Raw genomic sequence first — 19,430 nt, 5'->3', positions numbered from 1 at the left:
CGCTATGAGGAGAAAACATTATTTATTTTAAGTATAGCTCACAGCTGGGCGCAGATCTCATTAGTTTGAACTTAATGACATACAACTTTTAACAGCGCGCGGGAGAGGTGTCAAAAGGTAACGATTACTAGAAGTCGTTAAGAAGAAGAGCCAATGATTGACGATTTGTAGGGCTTTGTATTTTTATTTATAACATAAACTTTAAATAATTGCGACAATTTATTGGACTAATTGCTCTAGTACTGAATTAGAGAAAAATATGCAAAGAAAATATAACTCCTCATTTAAAGTCACTTCTTTATATATCACTGATAAAATAGTAAATAGTAAAATAGTAAAATTTGTTCCAATTTAGTTATCTAATTAGGTAATTATACAAATTAAAGATTTTTTGCAAGCGGTATTAACTAGAACAGACTTTAGCAAAATGTTAAAACGAAAACGAAACACCTAGAAAGGGGTAGATTATATTATTGTCGTATTGTTAAGGATCCACAAAGATAAATATTTTTGATTTAACCAAATTATTACATCGGTTTCCCATTGTTGTACCAACAGTTACAATAAATATTAAACCACTTAAAACTTTTTTTAGTCAATTTATCACTAATTTAATATCACAGCCCTGTCAGAAGCCGCCGGCTGGCGCACACGTGTGCCAGTGTTGGCCACGTGCGCCCAGTGTGCGCGCCGCCTTACGTTGTTTATTTGTAAAGGGTCCCGTACAAGCCCTAAATATAGCCTAATGTAAATAAAACAGCAAAGGCCTCAGCCTTTCATGTTTTGTGTAAAGATTTTGTATCTGTGAAGCATTAACTGTAATGATAATAACAGCAGGAATTAAAGACTATTTTCTGTCTTTTCTGTAGCTTATTTAAGCATTAAAAGCATTGATTACAAGAATTTTCAATTAAAACGCTTAAAGTAAGTAAAGTTACATTATTCATGCAAAACATTAAAAACATAATTTGAGAATTTTAAAGAAATTAAAATAGCAGATGTACGCAGTCCACATGATTGTAAAGTGTTACTATTGGCCAAATACATATGTAATCAATTCTAATTAATATTGTAGTTCTTCATGAGGTCGGCCACTGATTCGTTGCACTACCACTGAGAACTGACTAAGCCCTAATCTCCGTTTACCACCAAAAGTAGAATACAGGACAGCCTAACTCTTACTATCACAATGCAACAACAAATGTGGTGTTGATGTTTCTGAAACGTGTATGAATCCAGCAAGCTTAGGTACCGAACAGAAGTGGCGTTGTTCTTGCACTCAAACTGTAGTGATTCCTTAGGTGTTTTGTCAGTGGAAAAAGGATTGCATAAGCAAAACCAGTAACGTCAGAACGTACCTGCGACCTTAATACTTTTTGGCCTTCCAAAATTAGGAATTTGAGAACAATTGTCTAAAAAATGTAAAGCAAGATTGATTTTTATTGAAGAACGTAAATCACGCACCATTCATTGATATTATACTAACATTACACAGGTGCAGCAAAATTATTGTACTCTATATTACTGCCCTCTGTCACTCCTTATCACTTTATATTATGTGGTAATAGTCTATTTTTGAACTAAGTAGGCACGTAAGTTTTCCTGAAGTATACTTAGTGGACGCCGATAAGAGTAGGAAACTAGCGTAGTTATTGCTAATTGCAACTTGCTACAATGCTCAGTCAACACTTGACATAGGGCTGGCAATGGCATTAACATAATAACTTAGAGAAATATTTACAAGTAAAATTAAAAAGATTTAGTCAATTTTCTTAAATAAAACTACTTAAATATTTAAGTCTAAACACATGCGAAACATTTTGTTTAGTTGTGAAGATTATTAAAATAATTTAATTTTTAAATTTCTTTCCTTCTTAAGAAAATGTTACTTTTAAGAACTGATTTCTTACACATAATTACATGATCTGATAACTGATAAATGAGCTGGCGTGATGATGCTTCATCATGGTCTCTGGAATTCTAGTATGCTAGCATTAAGTCAGTTTGAACTCGTTAATGATTAGGAATTAAAAATGAATCATCGAATTAAGAAGTACGGAAAGTTGGCTACGAACTCAAAACCGTCAAAAATATAATTGCTACAAAACGAGAAATGCTACAATGGCGTTCTAGTCTTCTTTTTCTCTAGGAATAGACAATTTATGCAAAAAAATTGTAATACTTATGAAGTAAATAAATATAGGTTAAAATATAAATTTTGAGCGTAGCCGTTCCATCAGTTTATAGTAAAAAGAATTACTACAAAATATTAAAGGTTATTTGTATTAGCGTTAATAAAAACCGGTTCCATTTAAGCGGTCTCTTATTATTCTCTTTTTTGTCGAACCCCACGTCTGAATTAATTTGAATTAATTGAACTCATCCGGTGTAAAGTCAAATGAAACGTTCTCGTAAATCTCTTTTATGGTATTTTACTATTGAATTATTATTTTTCTTGATATTATCCATATGGTCTTATGTAGCCATGGTCGGTTATAGAGTGTTGAAACATAAAAAAACGGAAACCCTGCCTGAAATATCGGTTTTAAAAGAATTTCTAACCATAAGGCTTAAGTTTGACTTAAGTAAGGTCTAAATTAGTTCTAGAATGTCACGTATCAAACACGACTTATATGCTAAGAGTAATTTAATTTTAGACAAAATCTTATTTTACCTGCTTATAGTCAAAGAGACAACTAGAAAAAACCGCCAATGATGCGAAAAATGTTATTATCAAGCACTACTGTTTCCGTTAGCCTTAACTGTATTGTAAAAAATAAATCAACAAAACAAAATGAACAAAAAGTAGGTATATAGACAGCGCGCGGAACCCTGAAACTTCACGAATGACGAAAACACCATTTACGGCAGATTGCATGCATGCCCGTCAGTTCGCGCCAGTTATCTGAAGCGTGTAGTCGTTCGTACGTGCTTTTTTAACTAAAAAGGTGAACACAATGACACAAAAGTCATTGTTTTTTTGAATACCGTGTCCTTGTGTGTGATATAGTGTTGCGTTTTGTGTGATGTGATGTGTGAAGTGGATTGCGCGGCTAATCTGTCGGAAGTTGATGCGCTGGAGTGAAACAGTGTTATGCACTTTCTCCGGGAAATTGCATTCTGTTGACATATTTGGATCTTTTTGCGTTTAGACTAGGGGTCGGCGATTTATTTTAAGCTTCGTTCGGAATAGTCATTCGGGAGTCCACTAAAAATTAAGCAGTTATTGTAGGTCAAAAATTATTTATTAATTTTATAGTTTACTTCTCACGTACAACTCATGCGCAGAGCGTTTCACAATAATGCAGATTTGACTATATAAAATTTGTGTGACATGCAGTTTGTAGTAGAGAAAGAATTTGATACAAATAGAAAAATTCTAGTATCCCACTAGTGGGCACTGGTCTTACACTGTAGGCACGGCTTCACATACGTTTCAAAACTTTTTTTACTAAACTCTTAGCCATGTAAGTTTTTTTAAGTGCAAATTAATTTCTAATACACACACTAATCTATGTACACATAACTTCAAGTCAGCGATTTGAACCCCATATTTGAACAACAAACTCTCAATTTGAGAGGCCAAAATATAGTTATATCACACGGTAAAAGATAAAGTTAGATAAATTCTTATCAATACAGTCATAGCTCTAATCTTATAGTAATAGATATTTTTATTACATTACTACCTACTTACCTACATATATTAGTTAAATTTTATTACGAGGAAAATGATGAATATTACTCATTAAAATCATAACTTAACCACGTAAACACCTACCTATATATATAATAAATATAGTTCAAAAAACTAAAAAACACGCTTTTATGATAAAATTAACTAAAAAGTAGAAAATCTAAATGAATCTAGGAATCAATTAAGGAACAGTAAATAGTATAATTGTGAAATAAATCTACAAAGTTTGAACGAAATCTGGCCGTTTAAAGTGGGTCAAAATCGCGCCCAAAGAAGTCGGTTACAAACATACAAACAAACATACAGGTGAAGCTAATAAAAAGCGTGTAAAAATGAATGTTTGTTTGTCTGTCCTTTATAGAATCGTAAACTATGCATGTATACTATACATTTGAACATGTGATGATCTTTAGCAATCTTGTGGTGCCCACGAATTTGTCACTGTCATCCCAATGAGGGTACAAATTTTCAGTTATATGTATTTCATTTTTTTCAAACGCGGGCGTGCCGGGGGCACTACTAGGTACTTATTTATAAGATTGAAAGTCGTCGTTGTTACGCTCAAATCCTATTCAACGTGCTAAAAGATGAAGAGTATTTGATCATATTCACTTATTTAATTGAAGCACTCAACTAGTATGCAGTATCATAATATATCATATCATAATTGTATCATGGAGTTTTGTAAGATGGAAGAAACCAATGAGCATGCAGTCTACCTGATGGTATGATGGTATGTAATCACCGTCGCTCATAGACATCTGTAACCAAATCCATATAGAAAGGGGTTCTGCCCGAAACAGATCACAGAGTGGCCTGAGCGTTAAGATGATCGTCTTAGAATGTAAGTAATGCCACTTAATGAACATCGTATTTTAACCGACCCTAATAAGTTTTACATTTAGTCACTCCCGTTGCCAGTATGTCAATGGCCACACCCTTCAAAATTAGAATATAACTTTTTTTTTCTCTAAAAAGATAGACATGGATGTACCACCTGCTTACTAAAAATTGTCAAATTTTGGTAGACAAAAAAGTATGGATTGAGTATTTATTTATAACGGGCGTAATTGCTGTAAAATTTTAATACATCACAGATTCTTTTGGTACGAGATGGTATTATTTATAACTAAACAATAAGATTCTTAAAAAAAAAACGATCATTTTGGTGGGACTTATATTCAATTAATATTTTAAAAAGGAGGTTGATTTAGTAGATTTACTCACCAGCCTGGTCTGCACTTGCGGTACAATAGGAGAGGTATGTGACAAGTTTTCAGCTTGCCTCAAAAACTTGCCCAAAAATTGTCAACTCTCCGACTATTTAATGGCGTAATATATTGTCTTTAAATTACACTTTATAGTACAATAGTTTCCAATATCATTGTATAGTATATTTAATGACAGAGTTCAGTCTGAAATAATCTAAAACTTTTTTATTATTTTGGCCACGCTTAGTCTCAGGCCACGTCAGCGGCAAATATTGTAAATCCTTGTCTTGCACTGACTCACAAATTACTCGCCTCTATAAATACTTGTGCAAATAAATGATTGGAATTGATGACTTAATAAAATAACAGATAAATGTAATGAACTAAGTGAATACGATGTTTGTGCTTCAGTCGTGATGTTATTACCATGAAATCTGCTTAAAAGCAATTAATTATTCGCCATTTAGTATTTCAATTTATCGCAGCGAATAAATTGAATTGTTTTGCTTAAAATTTTCCTCGTTGGCAACATGTATTTACGTTTGTATTCGTCCTATTATTATTATTCTTCCTATGGTCGAATTTCGAAATATTATTGCATTTGATTTTAGGAAACCATACATTCGCATGTTTTTGATGGTTTTTATTTATGTGAGGTGCTTATATAACTATCAGACAAATGAAATAGGTTGACAAACAGAAGATATCTTTTATCAAATTCTCGTGTCACAATGTTAGTTACCGTATTCCTCCGAAACGGCTTTACCGATTTTCACCAAATTTTATATGCATATTCAGTAGGTCTGAGAATCGGCTACTATCTATTTTTCATACCCCTAAGTGAAAAGGGTTGTTCACCCTTAACATTTTTTTATTTATATGGCAACACAACGTTTGCCGGGTCAGCTAGTAAAGCTATAGAATTATTTTGTCTTTTCCTATTTACATATACCTATATAGTCTACAACTATAGTTTTAAAGTATATAAAACGTGACAGACCGCAAAAAAAAGTTTACTGAATCGTAAAATAAACAGCATACTTTTTGATAATCAAATCAAAGTAATTTAACTGTGATATGAATTATATGTTTATAATCGATAATTGGTAAAACCATAATGAGGTCATTATTATATTTGATTTACCTCTTTTTGCTATTCATAAGCCGGCGTTATTATCCTTATAACTGTGTTAAACATTGTTGTATTACGGTTTGAAGAATGTGATAAGTCGGGCACATTCAGTTTCTGCTTTATAGACATTTATTTTTAAAAAAAGACAGGTTACATGAGAAAAACTTAATTATAAGAAAAACTTTTTAATAAAGTTTTTTTTATTCTTTCTTCTTTCAGCTTTATTAAAAAGTTTTTCTATAAAGAAAAAAGTCTTCTTTATAACTAAGTAATAACTTTTTAATAAAGTTTTTCTTTAAGGTTTTTACAAAGTGAAAAACTTTTAATAAAAGTTTCTTTAAGTTTTTTTAAATGAAAATGTTTTTAATAAAGTTTTTCTTTATTAAAAGATATTATTTAACTTAGGTGTACCCATGTAACGCATTTAGAAGTATTTATGTACTACAAACTGAACAAAAGTATATTCTACCAATTTAGTCTTGAATGTATACACTGTTTATTTGGGCAGGCATTTTACTATATTATTTTCTAGATTGCAGTTAGTAAGTTAAAGTTATTATTTTATTAGTAAGTCCAAGGCACTTTACACAGAAGCATTCCTATTGGTAGCAACTCTGTGGCCGACCTCCGAGTTCTCAGATAGGACTATAATAATATCTGAGGTTGATTATGATTGACGTTGATTGTGACAACGACCCACGTTGCGAAGCTATCAACAAGTTGGTTTGGTAGTCCCAGGTTCGATCCCCGCCAGGTCCATATGATAAATTTAGATTTCACTGCTGGGTCTAGGTGTTTGTGTATTCGTTTTTGTGTGTGATCACGGTACGGGAAAAATCTCAGTGTGAAATGATGAGTGTAAAAAGCGTTATTATAACAGATGAAGCACATGGTCCTTTTTCTATTATGTTTAAAAAAAAGTTATGAATATTCATCCCACACTTAACCAATCTTGTTAACATTGAGTCATCCAGGATGATACAGAGTATATTAGGTGATGTATGAGTAATATATTACATAAATGGTTTTTTTCCGCCGTCATCACCTCTTGGGCTGTGAGGTCAGTTTTATAAATATGTTATACATGTTATTAAGGACATGAACTTTGTTATCGGAAATATTTGATCAAACGTTTCCTGCTTCACATGCTTTGCATTTGTCGCGAACTCTTATTCATATAATTTTTTTATAATATAGGAGTAGCAGATAATCATGCAGTCCATCAGATGGTAAGTGGCTACTGCCGTCCATGGACATCCGTAATCAACCCCAGATAAGATTAGTTTCCTACCTGTGGTCGGCCACTGATGCGCCGCTATCCCTGAGGACTAAGCTGGAACGCCTCGGAAAAGTATGTCCTCCTTACCACACCCTTCAAACCAGAACACAGCAGCGCCTAACACTGACGTTATTAGGTAGAACAAGGTGAGGCGCTGGTGCCGTCGGAGTCGGATTTTACCACCTTCAAACCATATTTAAAATGATCCTACAACCATTATGTCATAGTAGTATACAAATAAATTTCGTTATTTGTTTAAAACTGTACTTAATTTTGTTTTAAACAAGAAGTTTATATTCCCATAAACATAGATGGCGCTGTTTTACATTCTATGGCATATTTTTGCTTTTGTATTACATTATATAGTTAGACAATTGCAGTTTACATATTGTAGACATGTAGCTGCTTTAATTATAATTTTATACTGTGAGATAAATTTTATTATTGATCTTAAATGACATGGGGCTCTTCAAAAAAGATGCAAAAAGAGCTCTCCTACAAAACCGGCGATGCATTGGCGGCTCCTCTGGTGTTGCAAAATGTCCATAGGCGACGGTGACTGCTTTCCATATGGCAGCACGTCTGCTTTATCATTAGGCTCAAATATAAAAAAAAATGCTCGAAATTTTGTTTTAGTCAAGATATTGAAATCAATATGGCAATAATCATCAATGGAAATCCATTGTAACCAAAAATGGCGGTGTTCTAAATTAAAATTATTTTTTTCTTTGTTCCCATAATTATTGTTATCACATGACTTTAAAATTTTGCAGATTTTAGATATAAAAGGCATATTTATTTAGGCATATTATTTTATAGCACAATGTTTTTAGGTTTAAAACTGTAAACAGTTTCGTTTTAAACAAAACAATTATGTTTAAAACCGCACCGCTGTCAGTTTTAAACATATCTTTTTGTAAAATGTACAACACAGATGTCGCTGTACGAGTCCTGAAACGCGGTGACGAGTTTACTTTACAAAACTGTAAATGTCGGAGCATACTGCTTGTCATTTACAATCCTGGTAATCATAATCTTCGGATATTTTTGTAAGGGACACTCTTTGTAGTGTCCCCTAGAACGTTTAGCAGTTGGAAAACTGTTACAAAGATTACATATCGTTACGGTTGCTTACCGTTATGTGGTACGTATTAGGGTTCCGTACCCAAAGGGTAAACACGGAACCCTAATCTATACATTTATACATATAAATTGGAGTGCCTGTTTTTAAAATTGAAATAAACGCATTTTACTACATGCATATGAATATACATACGGTACATATACCATTTTTTTTTTACAATTTTTGTCTGCCTGTTTGTTCTGGCTAATCTCTGAAATGGCTGGACCGGTTTTGAAGGGACTTTTATAGGCGGGTTATTTCATTATTACAAACAGACACTCCAATTTTATTTATATGTATAGACTAGTAGAGCCCGCGGCTTCGACCGCGATTAAAAAAATAACATGGCATACATATAACTGAAAATTTGTACCTTAATTAGAATGACAGTGGCGCCATCTGTCGAAAATTGGTTGGACCAACTAAAAATTCGGAAACCTTCGTGGGCTCATGCAAAACAACTTTGCTAAAGATCATCACATGATCAAATACATAGTTTACGATTCTATTAAGGACGTACAGACAGACAAACATTCAGTTTTGTATAAATCGATTAGAGAACTTGTCCAAATGCTCCTTTGTGAAACTGACTTTTAGAAACTTGTTAAAAATTTCACAAGCCTAAAATGTTTTGACAATTAAAATTGCCACTGTCATCATTTTCGTTTCGTTCGTTTGAAAATATTAATAAAAATGTTTTTAGAGCATATACGAATGAAACGGTATTTCTCCGCACTTTTTATTAGATTTCGTGTTTAACTGCACATGTTGGCATTCTTCCGCTTAAATCACGCCATGACAGTCGGAGACGTAATGGGAAAACAGTCAACCATTTTACGTATGTGTCAGCCTGTGTCATCCATTTGTGGCTTCCTTCAATTACAAGGCGGGGAGATATCTTTACTAAACTCTGTTTTCAGCTGAAAAACAGTTTCGATCGAACAGTAATAAAAACATGAATAAGAGCTTGTAGGTATAGAGTCAATAGAGTATCGTGCACCTGTTTATTGCACTTGACGGGCTTTCAGTTCAATTCTAGGGCATTTAGCGTGACCCACTTGGTGAACCTTCAATCAGTTAACAATGCGATAACTGAACCGTTTGCTAATCGGAGTTCCGCTGCTCGTTATAAATATCTTTTAATTCTAACTTGATCCAATCGCAAATAGATTTTGGCTCTATTGCTAAATTCACGAGTAATTTTGTATTATCGACGTAGGAATAAAAGCATACAGTCCACTCGACAGTAACTGTTTTTCTCGATAATAACAGCAGTGTTAAGCGCTGCTGTGTTCTGGTTTGAAGGGTGTGCAAAAGGAGACATACTTTCCCCAAGCGTTCCAGCTTTGTTTACAGTGGTAGCGGCGCATCTGCGGCCGATCTCAGATAGGAATATTTAATCCTATCTGGGGTTGGTTAGAGATGTCGATGGGCGGCAGTAGCTACTTACCATCAGGTGGATTGCATGCTCCTCTACTACTCCTTTATTATAAAAAAGTGACTATTCAACCGTTAAACCATTATTGTCCCTTTGCTGGACACGTGTCTCCCCACAGAGTAAGAAGGATTACCCCATAATCTACCGCATTGGCCAAGTGCGAATTGGTAGATTTCACACACCTTTGAGAAATTTTCAGTTTTTTTTATTCTCTCAGGTATGCAGGTTTCGCGACATTTTTCTTCGCCGTTAAAACAATAAATATATGAAGTACCTTACCGCCTTAACCCTTACGTACCTCACCGCTTAATCTAATAAGTGCAATAAATACCTGCAAGTAAAGTAGCAAGATAACGGCTATCTGTGTAATTTTAAGGACGTCATCCCTTTATCACAAGTGTCGTGTGTTGAGAACGGACATTTAACAAGCGATTTGCTAGTAGGTACATAATGTATTACATGTTTTTATACGCAATTTTGCCCCCTTAAGGGATGATTTAAAGGCGGTAGAACCCTCTGTGGTCCAACTCCGGTGGCATCACCGCCAAACCTATTTCTGTCTAATTACAGCAGTAATAGCGCTGCTGTATTGAAGGGTGTGATAAAGGAGACATAATTTTCCAAGGCGTTCCAGCTTAGTCCTTAAGGGTAGCGACGTATCTGTGGCCAACCTTAGGTAGGAATCTAATCTTATCGGGGTTGATTACATGCTTGTCTGCTTCCTTTAATTAAAAAACCCTTAGTATAGTAAGAAGTATTTCTTTAAACACCCCCATATTTTCACCTATTTTCTTCAGTTTTTTTTTAATTACTAGGTCAATGGCGGCGGTGATCAGATGTCACGTGACTGTCGTGTCGTGACACGGATGTCAGACACCGTGTCCAAGCCACATCTAGTACACTTTCTCCAGGCTAATGAAAGTTTAGCGATTATTTACTGTATTTGTCTATAAATTAATTGAAATTAATACGATATATATTAAATAATAGTCATCTTGAAGGTCTTGAAGGCGTGTAATCTTATAGTCACATAAAAGGTACAGAGTAACGATATAATAACTATACGTAAGTAAGTTCACACTAGTGATTAGAAGTATTATAACTACACAAGTATCTCCGTTATTCGACTGTTCTTGCTGAAGTCTCCGACCAGAATGTCGCTCTCTGTTAATTCGAGCGCCGCCAAGGTGTCGTCCCCACTTCACCTACCCGCATCTGTTTTTTAAACTGTAGTATCAAATGCGTCACTTATTACTTTAATGTAACGTTATAAAAATGTGATATCGTTAATATCCAAGCTTCTTATTAACGACGATAACATTCGGCCGTCCTGCTCACACGTTCGTCCTCGATCGTGTATGGTCTGATGCAAGAGCTGCAAAAGAAAACCAGTTGTTTAATGCCTAAGTCCAGAAGAGTTACACATTTTCTTGTAATACCGACTCGCACGTAAGAGGCCCGAACTGTTTATCAAAAACATGGCTTAAACTATACGCATTTTCTTGCAATACCGACTCGCATGTAAAAGGCCCGAACTGTTGATCCGAACCAAGGCTTAAACTAGGTGATGTTCATATAGAATCACACTAGTTGTATATTACCTAGGTTATAAATCTGCCCCAACAGTGTTCACCACGGATTTCTGTTGCAGGCATAGTTCATAAGGACTCTTTACATGAATGTCATATGCGCGACAGGTATTGAAGCGAATGCATTAGACCATTGTTAAATAATAAAAAACACGGTTATAACTAGGTGATGTTCATATAGGATCACTCTAGTCATGTATCACCGCAGTTTTTGTACCTTGTTTACGATAACATTCGGCCAGTGCTCAACTCAAATTTACTCCAAAAATGCAATATTCACTTAGTGTCTTCAAGGTACTCGATGCCTTGGGTCAACCCAACCATATGCATCACCAAGAGACACCCGTGAACATCACACTGCTCGAGGCATCTGCACTAATCCATCTTAACTCCAGATAAATAAAAATCAAACCACAAAGTTTCCTACACCTACAGGAATGACAACATCTAGCTGCCCACTTTATTTATGCCTGGATTCTAAGTCCAATAGTTAAATCTCTAACAACTATTGATTCGATAAAGTTACGCATCAGAATAACGACGTTTATCTTATTAGTGCATTTCGGAATGCTCAACAACCTGTTCAATAACTGTTATACTGATAGATAGATAGATATATAGTTGGCCACTAAATGAATCTGTGCGACTCAAAATACTATTATAACATTATTATATTACTACTTAGTACTTCTTTTAATTATTACAATGTTATTTTATACAAATAATTATAGTTCCAAAAACTAAAAAACACGCTTTTATGATAAAATCAACTAAAAAGTAGAAAATAATTTTCAATCTAAGAATCAATTAAGGAACAGTAAATAGTATAATTGTGGAAAAAGTGTGGGGTGCTTTTCGAACCTGATAAATGGAGCACCCCACACTTTTTCCACAATTATACTATTTACTGTTCCTTAATTGATTCTTAGATTGAAAATTATTTTCTACTTTTTAGTTGATTTTATCATAAAAGCGTGTTTTTTAGTTTTTGGAACTATAATTATTTATTAATTTTTAGTATTTCTCGTTATAGCGACCACCATTATTCATCGTTTGTAAAAAAATCAAGTGTCTATCTATTACGATTTAAGAGATAAAGCCCAACGACAGACGAACAGACCGCAGAGGGTTTCGTTTTAACCTTTGAGTACGGAATCCTAAAAATCATTCTACAAGAGGGCATTATAGATATGTTTCAGAACATTTGAGTTATAGGGAAATAACATTATTATTTTCTAAACTAAAAATCACGATATATAAATTACGCCTATTGAAACTAAATAGCAATAATTATTATTTGCAATCTAAAGTTGCGATGAACTTTGCTGAAGGTGCTTGAAATATCTCGCCTCGAAAAACGTTAATCCTGAGGATGTTGATAAGGACAATGGTACAAAACTATTAATGTTTAAAATATTGAATTGTCATCGGTCCTTAATAAGTATGCCAAATTTCGAGTTAATCCGACGTTTTGAAGGTGGTTAAAATCATGTTCAAAGATTCCGTTACATACTAACATACCAACATACCAACATACATACGTCTGAAGCTAATAAAAGCGTGTTAAAATAATAGTTGCCTTTCCAACGTACGTCTTTTATCAACTGATGAAGCAGTATCAAAATAATAATATATCGTTTATATTTGAAATGAATTATATTAAAGTTAAAGACTAAATAATGGTAAACCATGAATTTCACACAATATAACACGTAATAAGTTGTATGAACCCATTTTTTTTACGTTATTTATTACAAATTCAAATTATTTCTTTCAAAGTAGGGCTGGGCTACATAACCCACTTGAAAGTCAGAAAGAAAATTCAATACATTAAATTGAATTTATATTCGGTTATAATAATACATACTATTACATGAATTTCAAAATTTAATTAACAAAGCTTAACGGACCCATGCGTTCACGTCAGCGACATACTTGTCAATTGTGCAATAATCTTAACTACTTAACTTTTTTTTTTATTTCACCAAAAGTTTTAAATTAATATTCCCATAAGGAAATTATGGTTTGGGGGCTATTTTATTGTAAAAGTTATGCATTATACTAAGAAAGATTTGCTAGACTTTACGTAAACGTCGTTTTTTTTTTTACAAAAAAAAAATATCAAATAATGTTATGGAAAGAATAAACACATTAAAATGGCTCGTTAATCTAAACGGAGTTTAAACAGAGCTTGTCTTACATTGAGTTCCTCGGAAGCAGATTTTTTTTCCGTAGTTATCAAACGGATAGTGTTATTCAATACATACTCGTAAACTACCTACCAAGAAAAATGACTTCAGAAACCGGCCATTATTTAACTATCCTTATTTGTGTCTACAACTGATAAAATATTTTTTTAAACACGCTTTTATTTTTGCCACGCTTTTATTAACTTGACCTGTATGTATGTAACGGAATATTTGAATCCGATTTTTACCTACTTTGAACGGTCTGATTAATTTAAAATTTTTGAATACTTATGACATGACATGATTTTAATAATCTTGTACAATTCTAATTTTGTCTCATCAGGATCGTCAGATTTAAAACTATAACTGTTTTACATAACATGTGGCTCCTTATCAATCACAACCTAAAATTTCTATGACCTGAAAAAGGTATTTTAAAGTTGATCATGATTTTATACCAGCCAGCCAAACAAACAGTTAGTCAAACTATCTTATGATGCACCTTATTACCGAACAATTCATACTTATAATATGTATCATTTACAACCAACACTCTCAAGGAGACGCTCGATGTTTCTATAGAGAAAACCTAGACATGACGCAATTGTGAACCGTATGAAATTTATATGAAAAGTAAATTATTGTATAAGAAAATCCCATCGAAATGTACCTATGCTTTTATTTGATTATATTATTAAACAACATTATTATTCATTTGGCTATGATATACCTATAATAAGAATGAAATCTTCACGTGTTTACATCGAATATATTTGAAAAAGAATTTTTTTCTGTCGGTTTGTATGTTTGAAAATGCATTAAAACCGAAACTACGAAGTTGATATCAAAAGTATACATTTTTTTAAACATTATATGACCAGGTAATGGAGTATTCCAAATTACCAACGTACTCCGTGATCTTGACAGACTGCATTGTATAATTCACATTATATTTTGAATCCACATGAACAAAGTCGCAGGCAAGACTCGTTTTAAAAATGCAATTCAAATTATATTCTGAATCCACATGAACAAAGTCGCAGGCAAGACTCATTTTAAATATGGTATACAAGAGACTATCTAAATTTATGTAGGCTTCAGTGACCGTTTCTCACTTAATACGTATAATAACTTAATTTCTGTTACTTGTAAATAGAACTAAGCGCAAGTTATAAAAGCATCAATTTATTATTATTATTTTATTTAAAATTATTTATTCTGAATCCCATACAAAGTGGATCCCATTTATCATTTCGTAAGTGGCTCACATAATTGATAATATCGATAGTCTAAGCGTCTCAACGTTTAAGGTACAAAACTTCATTTACCAGTATTTGATAGTGCCCAATTTTCAAACAAAAAGGACGTGTAATGTTTCAAATTCAAATTTAAAGTTTTCAAATTAAGAGATGTAATGAAATATTAATACAAAACGAAGCGTTGCATAATTAATTTAAAATAGACATCTAATATTCTGTATAAGTGAGTCAGTCAGAAGTAGAATGGGAGACTTTTTTTTTTAAATATTATATTCCAGAGACCGCAGCGTATAAGTTTCTCAGTTTTCTTATAGATCATTAACTGATGTGCATTTATACTTTATGGGTGTCAAAACACAGTAGTACACAGTACTGCGCGAGATCGCCTAGAATTGATGGAAAGCTCAAATTTGGCGACGTACTCCTTGCTTCTTTCATAACAAATACGTATCAAGTATATGAAATCAAAAGGAAACTTTCATTAATCTATAAAATGAAAATGTGAACAATGTAGATGTGAATGCCAGTTTATTTTTAAATAAAGTCAATTTATATCCATATAAACATAAAACCTTAAACTCATTGACCATTTCCCTCGTGGGTACAATTAGCCACTTAATACGGTGGTCGTGATACTTATTTGCAGCCAGATAAATATTTACCACGTAGATATTATATATTTCTGTACAATTATGAATAATCAAAATTTTGCAACCTAATAAACGTGTCAGTTATATCAAGTAGGTATACTGTACTCTGTAACTGCACTTGTTGTTACCGCATAGTCCCTTCCATACAATAATAACAAACGCATATACGTAAATCTAGTTGATTCAACATTAAAAGTTATAAAAAATAAATACAAGTCTAATCTGTATGCAATTTATGGCGTACATTAGCCTATATTAACAACCATTAGGTTCCCATATATGCCTCTCTATATCTATACAGCCTGACATTTAAGAATAAAGACCCTTAAAATATTTTCATAAGTTGGTGTATTTATATATATATTTCATAAGTAGGTGTACCTTTAGACCAATTAGGATTTACTTTTCACACCACAGACTATAGCCAAATGATCAGAGTTACCACAAGAACTGCTTTGCAAAAATTTTTTTTTAGACACTCACAGAAAATGAACTTATTTTGAAGTAAACTCTTCAGTTTATAATGTTAACAAGTAATTTGAGAAGATTAAAGTTTGTATTGTTTTCAGAGGGTATTAACATATCATTTAATTATTAGTTAATTTATGTAACAATTAGGACAATTCGTTCCAGTATTAAGAATTATCGGTATGCACAATTGTACTATATATATATTTTTAAATTGAGCCTCCAATTATAATAGCAACAATAATTTTATTAATCAATTATATCCTGTTTCCAACATACTAGTCTCAATCTATCCATTTAAATACTTTGCCCTTACATCAAAGACATTTATCTACCTTCATTTTTACTTATTACCGAGATTGAACTCACATATGACAAAATAATGTTTTAACTCACGGTTTTTAGTCCTGTGTCAAGGATGTTCGTACTTACGAATCGCCGTTCATGATTGCGAGCTGGATTCTTCACGAGCACTTCTGATATTAAATAATAGTCATCTTGAAGGTCTTGAAGGCGTGTAATCTTATAGTCACATAAAAGGTACAGAGTAACGATATAATAACTATACGTAAGTAAGTTCACACTAGTGATTAGAAGTATTATAACTACACAAGTATCTCCGTTATTCGACTGTTCTTGCTGAAGTCTCCGACCAGAATGTCGCTCTCTGTTAATTCGAGCGCCGCCAAGGTGTCGTCCCCACTTCACCTACCCGCATCTGTTTTTTAAACTGTAGTATCAAATGCGTCACTTATTACTTTAATGTAACGTTATAAAAATGTGATATCGTTAATATCCAAGCTTCTTATTAACGACGATAACATATACTTTTAAAGTAAATGCAATTATTATGTGTAATTGATGAAGTGTGGGGTGGCGTATTGAATTGTGTTTGGCATCTTTGCCGCAAATCCGACTCACGCTCGACCATTTTTTATTATTTGTTTTACTAAAATTTGAAATATAACCAAAACAAGTTGAACAAACCTTTTTTACGATAAAGGAAAAACAAAACGTTGAGATACATTTAAGGTACAGAAACTGTATGTTATTGTTAATTTATTCGTTTTTTTTTTAATTATTTGTGTGAATATCCGTCATAATAACAGAATATTGTATGCAAATTTCCATAGGTTACCTATTATACATATATAAAATATACATAAAGCTCTAGTTACAACATACACACGGAATAATGGACGGACGGACGGACGGATGCACGGTATAAGCTTAGATTTCCTTTCTGGACGGAATCCTTAAAATAGGATCAGTTTACTGGACATATCCGTTAAAATGCTCTTTATAATTCTGTATATCGTTCAGAGTATAGTCCGCGCCAAACTGCTAGTCCGCTTTGAGGTTGTTACGAGCAGGTGTAGTCATACAATTTGCTATGGCGACGCGATCCATTTCTATATTCAGAGCGGACTAGCAGTTTTACGCGGACTATATCTAATCTATTAGTTTCGTTGACGAACGATTCTAGTAATAGATCAAAAATCGAACATAGCTTTATTATTTCAAAGCGAAAACCATAGACAATCCAGTCTTGCCCTATAAAACTGAAGATTTTTATTAATCTGTGATTATTTTACATTGTCATTCATTTTGACATTTTACATAAATAAACTTAAGTTACGCAAATATTAAAAAAAAACACAAAGGACTAAACTGATTAAAATATTAAACTATCGCCCGTATTTAAATTGGGCCACAAATTCAATCGTACGATAGAACCCTTTATGGTTCGGCTCCGGCGGCAACACCGCCACACCTATTTCTACCTCATAACAGCAGTGTTAAGCGCTGCTGTTTCGGCTTGAAGAGTGTGGTGAGGGAAACATACTTTTCTGAGGCGTTCCAGTTTAGTCTTCAAGAGTAGCAGCGCATCTGTGGCCGACCTCAGGTAGAAATATCTAATCCTATCTGAGGTTGATTACAGATGTCCATGGGCGGCAGTAGCCACTTACCATCAGGTGGACTGCATGCTCGTCTGCTACTCCAATAGTAAAAAAAACCCATCCCCAATATTACCGCAACTAACTTTAATAGAAATACATTATACTTATAATTTACAACACGCGGGCCCCACAGAAGTTTGAACGATATATAAAATAAATTAATAATATTTTATCGCGGGTCACGTTCTCACAACCAGCTTTGAGGCATGCCTCAAATTTAAATCCATACGCGGGTGACCTTGGGTAACAGGGTACGGTGTTAGTAGCAGCGGGTTTAAACGCTTATAGTGCTGCTTACGGCTATAAGCGTTTAAACCCGCTGCTACTCAGGTACGGTACATCAGGTACGGTGTTAGTAACAGCGGATAATATGTAGGTACTCTGTTTGAAAGCCTGTCAAAAAATAGAGGAATGAAATTACTCGGCTTTGCTATTGTCTTGATATTATCTGGTTATTTGAAAGTGGTGGAAATTTTTGGTCGTTCTCGGGTTATAATCGTCTAATCTTTTCTGAGGTGCATGACAGCTGTCCTTCAGCGGAAGAAACCACTTTACTAAGCTACTTTTATAAAACAATCTTAAGAGAGACTTTACTAAAATCATTGTTATGTAACTTACTATTTTTACTCTCTCTTACTCAGTCTTACTGCTGGGTACGTGTCCTATTGGAGCGAGAGAGATTTAGGACCAGGTTGACGAACGATGAGGAAGAAACCTGACTTCCTTATCTTGTACAAAAAAATCAACGGGTGCCACTCCGGGAGTGCTGGCAGAAGCAAAACCTAACCTGAATAATAAAACATAATAAAGAAAAAATGAAACTGACACCCAGTGACATATTTTTTCTATGCTGATACCGGAGGACATCTTGACTTTTTCAGTTATCTTTGCCGTCTTACGAATTTTCAATCAGACACGTGATCCTGACGCTAGTTTAACGTTTTTACGCATCATAAAAAGTACACAACGCCGCTAAAGAAGTTGTCACTTCAAAAATTACAATAATTTTACCCGCTTTCCGCTTACACTACCGCCCAACTGCGTGCAGCCTTAACTACCTAATCTAATCATTTGGTTGACTGCTGCTCCGCTCACGAGGATTTTGTCACCATTGTAGTCGAATTGAGTCATTGTTACATAGTTTACGAGTCGATTCGGTTAAGTTGACCCGTTATAACCGGGTTGTATGAATGTCCAGTAACATTCGACCCTGGAGTTACGATACGATTTTTAAATTTCACGCTGGGATCCTGTATAATTTTGGATTAAAATGAACCTGTGTTATTCTATGTTGTTTGTTATTTATATTATTATTTATTTAGAGTTAAGAAAATATTATAGTGAATAATTGTTGTTTAAAACTAAAAACCACGCTTAAATCACACAAGGATAATCGTTAATCCTGATTCCTGAGGATCGTGATGAGGTGAATGG

The 19,430-nt window shown here is 33.7% G+C and overlaps 1 protein-coding gene across 1 annotated transcript in view; it reads left to right on the top strand.

The window, feature by feature from the left end:
• Positions 1-2,885: 2,885 nt before the first annotated feature.
• Positions 2,886-19,430, top strand: part of kst (spectrin beta chain, non-erythrocytic 5 kst) — a 117,232-nt gene continuing 100,687 nt past the window's right edge. The window contains exon 1 of the mRNA XM_073085222.1: positions 2,886-2,948. The gene's annotated coding sequence lies outside the window, so the exon portion shown is untranslated. The remainder of the gene's footprint in view (positions 2,949-19,430) is intronic.

Source organism: Epargyreus clarus, unplaced genomic scaffold, assembly GCF_041222505.1.
Source record: "Epargyreus clarus isolate Ecla_fem2 unplaced genomic scaffold, WU_Ecla_fem_2.2 ptg000022l, whole genome shotgun sequence".
NCBI classification, from domain to species: Eukaryota; Metazoa; Arthropoda; class Insecta; order Lepidoptera; family Hesperiidae; genus Epargyreus; species Epargyreus clarus.
The sequence above is the reverse complement of the archived record's forward strand: the minus strand, read 5'-3'. Positions and strand labels throughout refer to the sequence as shown.